Here is a 6,000-nt window from a genome sequence, read left to right as displayed (position 1 = left end):
TCCCATAAAAAAAAACCTAACATGAATTAAGTTGTGCTCATTTAACAACCCCTGTATATAATATGTCTTTATTTAATTTACAAATGCCTTAGAGACAAGAACACAGAATTGGGACACGTGGGAATTGTTGTCCTGCATGTGAACGTGAACTTTAGATGCTTAGCAGTCATGGAAAATGCATGAATTCCTTGGTAGATTAGCTTGCAAATCATAGAAAGACACACACACACACACACACACACACACACACACACACACACACACACACACACACACACACACACACACAGTTCGTGACCAATAGCAATGAACACCTGTTTCCAATAGAGTCTGTTTTACCAGAGTATGAGTAACAGGTTCTCAATGAAGTTCCTTTCTGCAGATAGACCCCTGACCCCTGGATATAATGCGTCCTCATGCATAACTACGCAGGACACTGAACACTAATAGGTCCGTGGGTTACCCTTATAGCAGTATTGTATACAAAGGTTCAGATATTTTAAAGTGGGTATGGTTTGGGAAGCACTTAAAGAGGACATGTTTCTCCCAACTCCAGTGGCGGCTGGTGAACATTTTTTTTGGGGGGGCGCAGTTGGGCGGCACGGTTTAAATAGCACTTTTTTAGAGGTTTAGCTTAAGACAGTTGGTTAGGTGGCTGCGGCCACATTCGTGCTTCTTACATTTTTGTGTGAAGTGCTTTAGATCCTTCATCCCGGTTGTAGTCCAAAGTGTTTCAGTCCCAGGACTTTGAAATAACAGACAAGGGAAACAAAAAAAGGCATTGCTCACTGTACAACCAGCTAACCAATTCCGCTTAGCATACAAGTTTGAGGAGAAAGTCCGAGTGTAGGTTCTCCCGCGATCAGTGGTCGTCTGTTGAATGTTTAAATCCGGACGCTCGGGTCCCAAGTCTTTCAATTTCTTCTTTTCGACATCTGATAGTCGATGAAACGGTGTTTTAAGTAGAGCTTGCACGGAGTTCTCAGCCATCGATGTCGCCATATTCACTCAATCTAAGTTTCAGCTAGCTACGGTGCTGCTCTTTACGCTTGTGGTTAGGGAATGATAACGATGCTGATTCGCTGAAATAGTCCAATCGCGTATCTAAGAATGTCACATTGAACTAAGAAACAATGCCATTGGCTGTGGGCGCAAAGATTTGCGCCCACAGATCTAAGTTTCATCCTCCAATGAAAAGCTATCCTTGCTAAAATGACTGAGAAAAGTATAAGCTCTCCTATAGACTCCCATGTTATCGGCGCCCACGGACGGTAGCCGACCTGCCTATTCTCAGAAAAGGCGAATGGCAATATATTATGTCCGGACACATTTTAGCGGTTCTTGACAGTGGTCTCCCATACACATTTAACCCATAAACACGGTACATTTCTTATTTCAATTATGTTGTATATATAACGTTTTTTAACTCAAAAAGTCAGGGTGGGCGGCGCCCAAGCGCCCACTATTGATGCACCGCCACTGCCCAACTCCCTCTGGAGGGAACACGTGGATTATGGCCTTTGTAGACCATTTACATGCACAAAAACCTATGTAACACACTGGGAAAGGGTTAACCCCAAAAAGCACGATAGGGCCTCCTTAAATGTCTTAGAGTACAGCACCGTGCAACTTAAATAAAACGTTTTCCTCTACAACAAGGATGTTATATTCGTGGTGTCATCATTCCAAACAAGCCATGTGTGAACATTTCTTACACATCAAGTGCATTAGCCAGCGTTCCATCGAAACACAGCACAAATGTTCTGGTTTACCTTCCAAATTAATGATTCAAAAAAACAAAATACCAGTGAACCGTGCAAAAATAGGAGACAGGTTGTTGGGAAAAAAATGGTTTCCTGTTAATAGGTTGTTCTACAATCCTCCTGATTTGCTGACTTCCACTCATGTTTTATTCCCATGTTACCTGGGGCAGCAGCATCTAAAAAAACTATCGGCTAGTGAAATGTTATCACAGGGCTGTATTGACTTTTCTGTCCAGATGCAGAACAAAAGGTGTGTGAAGGGCCAACAAAGAAATGTGTGTGCAGAGTGTACGGGAAGTGTAAAAGAGGGGGGTGGAAACAGGCAAACTAGGATAAAATGAAGAGTGTGTGTATGTGTGTGTGTGTGTGTGTGTGTGTGTGTGTGTGTGTGTGTGTGTGTGTGTGTGTGTGTGTGTGTGTGTGTGTGTGTGTGTGCGTGCGTGCGCGCGCGAGAGAGAGAGAGAGAGAGAGAGATACTTAGAACGCTCTTACAAGGGTCAACGCCCTGTTCTTGTTGCTGGGGTCACAGGAAGTCCAGAATTTTTCTGTCAGCATGCCAAGATAGCCTCTTCAGGGGGGAGTCTTGCATTCAGAATTAGAGAAGACAGACGAGGGGGGTTCCTTTCCATCTCTCCATACATCCATCTGTCAGCAGACAGCGGCTTTCAAGGTGGGAAAAGTGGGGAGGAAAGCTGAGAGGAAACGCTGGTGTTACTGAGCTTTGTGAAGAGGCACATGGGAGGCTGAGGTTTTGGCAAACAAAATGAAATGGATTTCCTTGCGATAAATCTTTCATGTTTGAAGCTTTTGGGAATCAATACAAGAAAAACAGAGCTACTGAAATGTTTTTATTGTTTTGTTGCAGTTTTGTGTACTCAAACTGACTTAAGTGGCTAGCAAACAATACCCAACAGAAGCTAATGTTCATGCAAGGAATCCTTACTAAATTAGAATAGCAAGTACTTATTAATCCAGTACAGATAGTTCTTCTTTCTAAAGTAACATAGACTCACTTGACCTTCAAACAATTTTACTAAAATCAAAAAAAGTGAAGAACAAGAAGAATTGGAAGGTAAGGTCCGATAGTTCACATGGCTTATCTTAAGCTCCGTGTGTATCTGTCATCACATTAGAACGGCGATCATTTACACTTTCTTGTGTTTCTGTATGTTGCATAGAACGTGTTAGAAGCATGAACGATCACCAACTTCATTTACTTTCTTTAGACGTGAAACACAATTGCAGATAGCAGGAAAAGGTGGAAACAGTGACATGTGCCAATATATCTACATTGTGTCTGAACGACCACCCACTGTATTTCAAGTTGTAAAGGAAAACAGACAATAAGCTGAAACTTCTCCTTCTGAAAGGAGACAATGGTGGGACTGGGTAAGGAGCTCTAAAGATGTGAGGAAAATACATTTGACCATTTGGATTGGTTCCTCCAGGGTGCCATTTCTATAGAGAAAACATGAGAAAGTGCCCTCTAGGGTTCCCTTCTATAAACATGATGCACTGCTCTCCCGGTTCCTTTCAGCAAAGGAAACAGTATGAAGGGGTGTCTAGTGTGCCAGTCTAGTGGAGAAAATGTCAGCTGCTGCTCCAAAGTCAATCAAATCAAATAGTTTCTGATCAAGAACCAATCATTTCATCCTGCTCTCTTGTGAGTGCTGTCAATGTTTTGCCAGTATTTCAGTTTGATACAGACGTTATCTTGACAAACATTAATATAGTTTGGGTTTGAAATGTTTCCCTCCTTTTGTCTTTTGTTTCACTGTGGTTCATGTTCCAATGTCAAGCAGGAATAAAAACAAAGATGTTAAGAAGTTATAATATTTTTGCTTATTCAACCTGAAGGGTTGCCATATTAGCCGACAACCCGGAGGGGGCACATCCTGCAATTGAGTGAGTGGATCTGAACTCCTCTCTGTGCCCCAACACAGGACATGATTTACAATGCTGGTATTTATCTATGCGTCTCAGATGGTGAATCAACAAACTGCCAGAATTTCAAAGCAAGCTGAGATAGGATGTTATGAAGAGCAGACAAAAGATTTTGAACAGAATTCTTTCTTTTTGAACATAAAGTAGGTGTTGTTAAGATAACATTACACTTTAGGAAAAAAAAAAATGTAATTGAAGGCTAGGAACGTTTATTTTTTTCCTTAAAACAGACCTTCCAAGCATGCACATTTTTTGCATGCACAATATTTCTCGAATAGAATTGCTAGGTGTTTGCCCATTCTAATCCATTAACTGCAGCAACACAAAATGAATAATAATGTGAAATTGTTCAAATTAATGTATCATAAGTAGTGCTGGGCAACGATTGAACATTTTAATCGCGATTAATCGCATTGTTATGTATAAAAATAATCAATAATGAGAATCAAAAGTAGTGTATTGCTCACTTTTATTTCAAAAGTACTGCTATATGAACAAAAGTGCAATGACATTTGGTTTGAAAACACTTTAAAGAAATAAGGTGCTTTTTAACAGCAGTATTGCCTTCGCCAAGTAGCAGTTAAAATACTTCAACATTTAATAATGTAATCAAATCAAATATAAAACCAAAGCTATCTTCCACTGCCAGGGCATTAACGTTTATGTGGTTTGTTATAGAAAAACAAGTGACCCTCAGAGTCCAGTGATAAGAAAATGAAACTCTGCAGTGGTTACAAATAACCTTTCGGTTCATGTGAGCGCTGCAGCAGTATTATGCTCTCATTGGTTGAGACGCGTGAAGACACCCATCCTAAGCCAATACTGATCAACATCCCGCCCCTCCTGCGATCAATGGTTTGTGTATTCAGAGCCATGGAGCAACAGATTTTAAAAATAATTATATTAATAATAAAGAAATGTAAATGAGCAATAAAATAATTGACGGCGTTAATTAATTAATGCGTTAACGCGATAATAACATTCTAATTAACCCAGCCCTAATTGTAAGAAACAATAAGCGATTTGCAATGCATGTGTTATGCTAAACCCCAATAACCGACCATTTTTTGTCAAGTAAACAGTAAAGTAACTAAATTACTTTTAATGTAATCAGATTACTTTTTTAAGGTAACTGTGGCAACACTGATCACAACAGAGGACAGCATGATAATGTAAAACCATTCCGTGATTTTTTTTGTCATTAGTTTTTAACATTTGGTTATACCCATAATAATATATGAATGTGTCATGTTAAACATAATTTAACTTAATCGAAATCTTTACGTAAAAAGACATTAAATGTAAATTCAGATTGAATGGACCCAGCCGTAGGACGAAATGTTGCCTGTGTGTGTGTGTGTGTGTGTGTGTGTGTGTGTGTGTGTGTGTGTGTGTGTGTGTGTGTGTGTGTGTGTGTGTGTGTGTCCGTACATAAAAGCTAACCACTTCTTTAAGGGTGGGTGTGGCCCAGGGAAGGTCATCTGGGTGGACCTGTGTTCTATGTCTGCTCACTGGTGCCAGACATGACAAAGCAACAGAGCAGTCAACTCCCCAGGATGTGTGTGGTACAGGGCGGTGATAAACTAAAGTGTCATGCATGTGTGTGTGTTTATCCAAATACACAAACATGTAGAGCCTCCTTATGCTTTTGAATCTGTGTACAGATTAAATGCATATGTGTGTAAATTAATCTCAGCTCTCCTTGTCTTGGACATGGAAACCCCTTCCTTTTCCTCCCCGACTGGTGACGGCTCTATCTCATTCTCTCTGGGCCATACCTTCACGCAGCTGTTAGCTGCCATGAAACTGACAATGAACATGTACTCTCCTCTAGATTAAAGGTTGGGTAACTCGAAATCTGTTGCTCTTTTGTGGCAGCTAAAGAATTTGCCAGCTCTCCATCCTCTATGTAAGTTCCATGTACGGCTTGCTAATGAGCAATAGAGAGGTGTAGGGATGAGTCCTATACCCCGAAACAAGTTAGCACTTTAAAACTCCTTTGCTTTGAAGCTAAGTTTTTTTTTTTAAGTGAGTTTTTGGTTGACAAGTTTACGATAAATTCATGTTTTGCTCTATTAAATACAGTATATCAGTAAATACCACACTGGTGAATCTCTGAAGCCTCCACGTCTCCATAAACGGCAGTGATATCACTTGCTTGTTCCGCTGGATGGACATTCAAGTACTCGTAGTAATCTGTATTTCATATGTTCTGATCAACACGGAGAAATTACATTATAAGGTACTAGGAATTTCACAGTCTGTGTTAGGTGATTACACAACAAGCTGCAGA

The sequence above is a fragment of the Eleginops maclovinus genome, chromosome 15 (genome assembly GCF_036324505.1).
Source record: "Eleginops maclovinus isolate JMC-PN-2008 ecotype Puerto Natales chromosome 15, JC_Emac_rtc_rv5, whole genome shotgun sequence".
Classification (NCBI taxonomy): domain Eukaryota; kingdom Metazoa; phylum Chordata; class Actinopteri; order Perciformes; family Eleginopidae; genus Eleginops; species Eleginops maclovinus.
Note: the sequence above shows the minus strand (reverse complement) of the source record.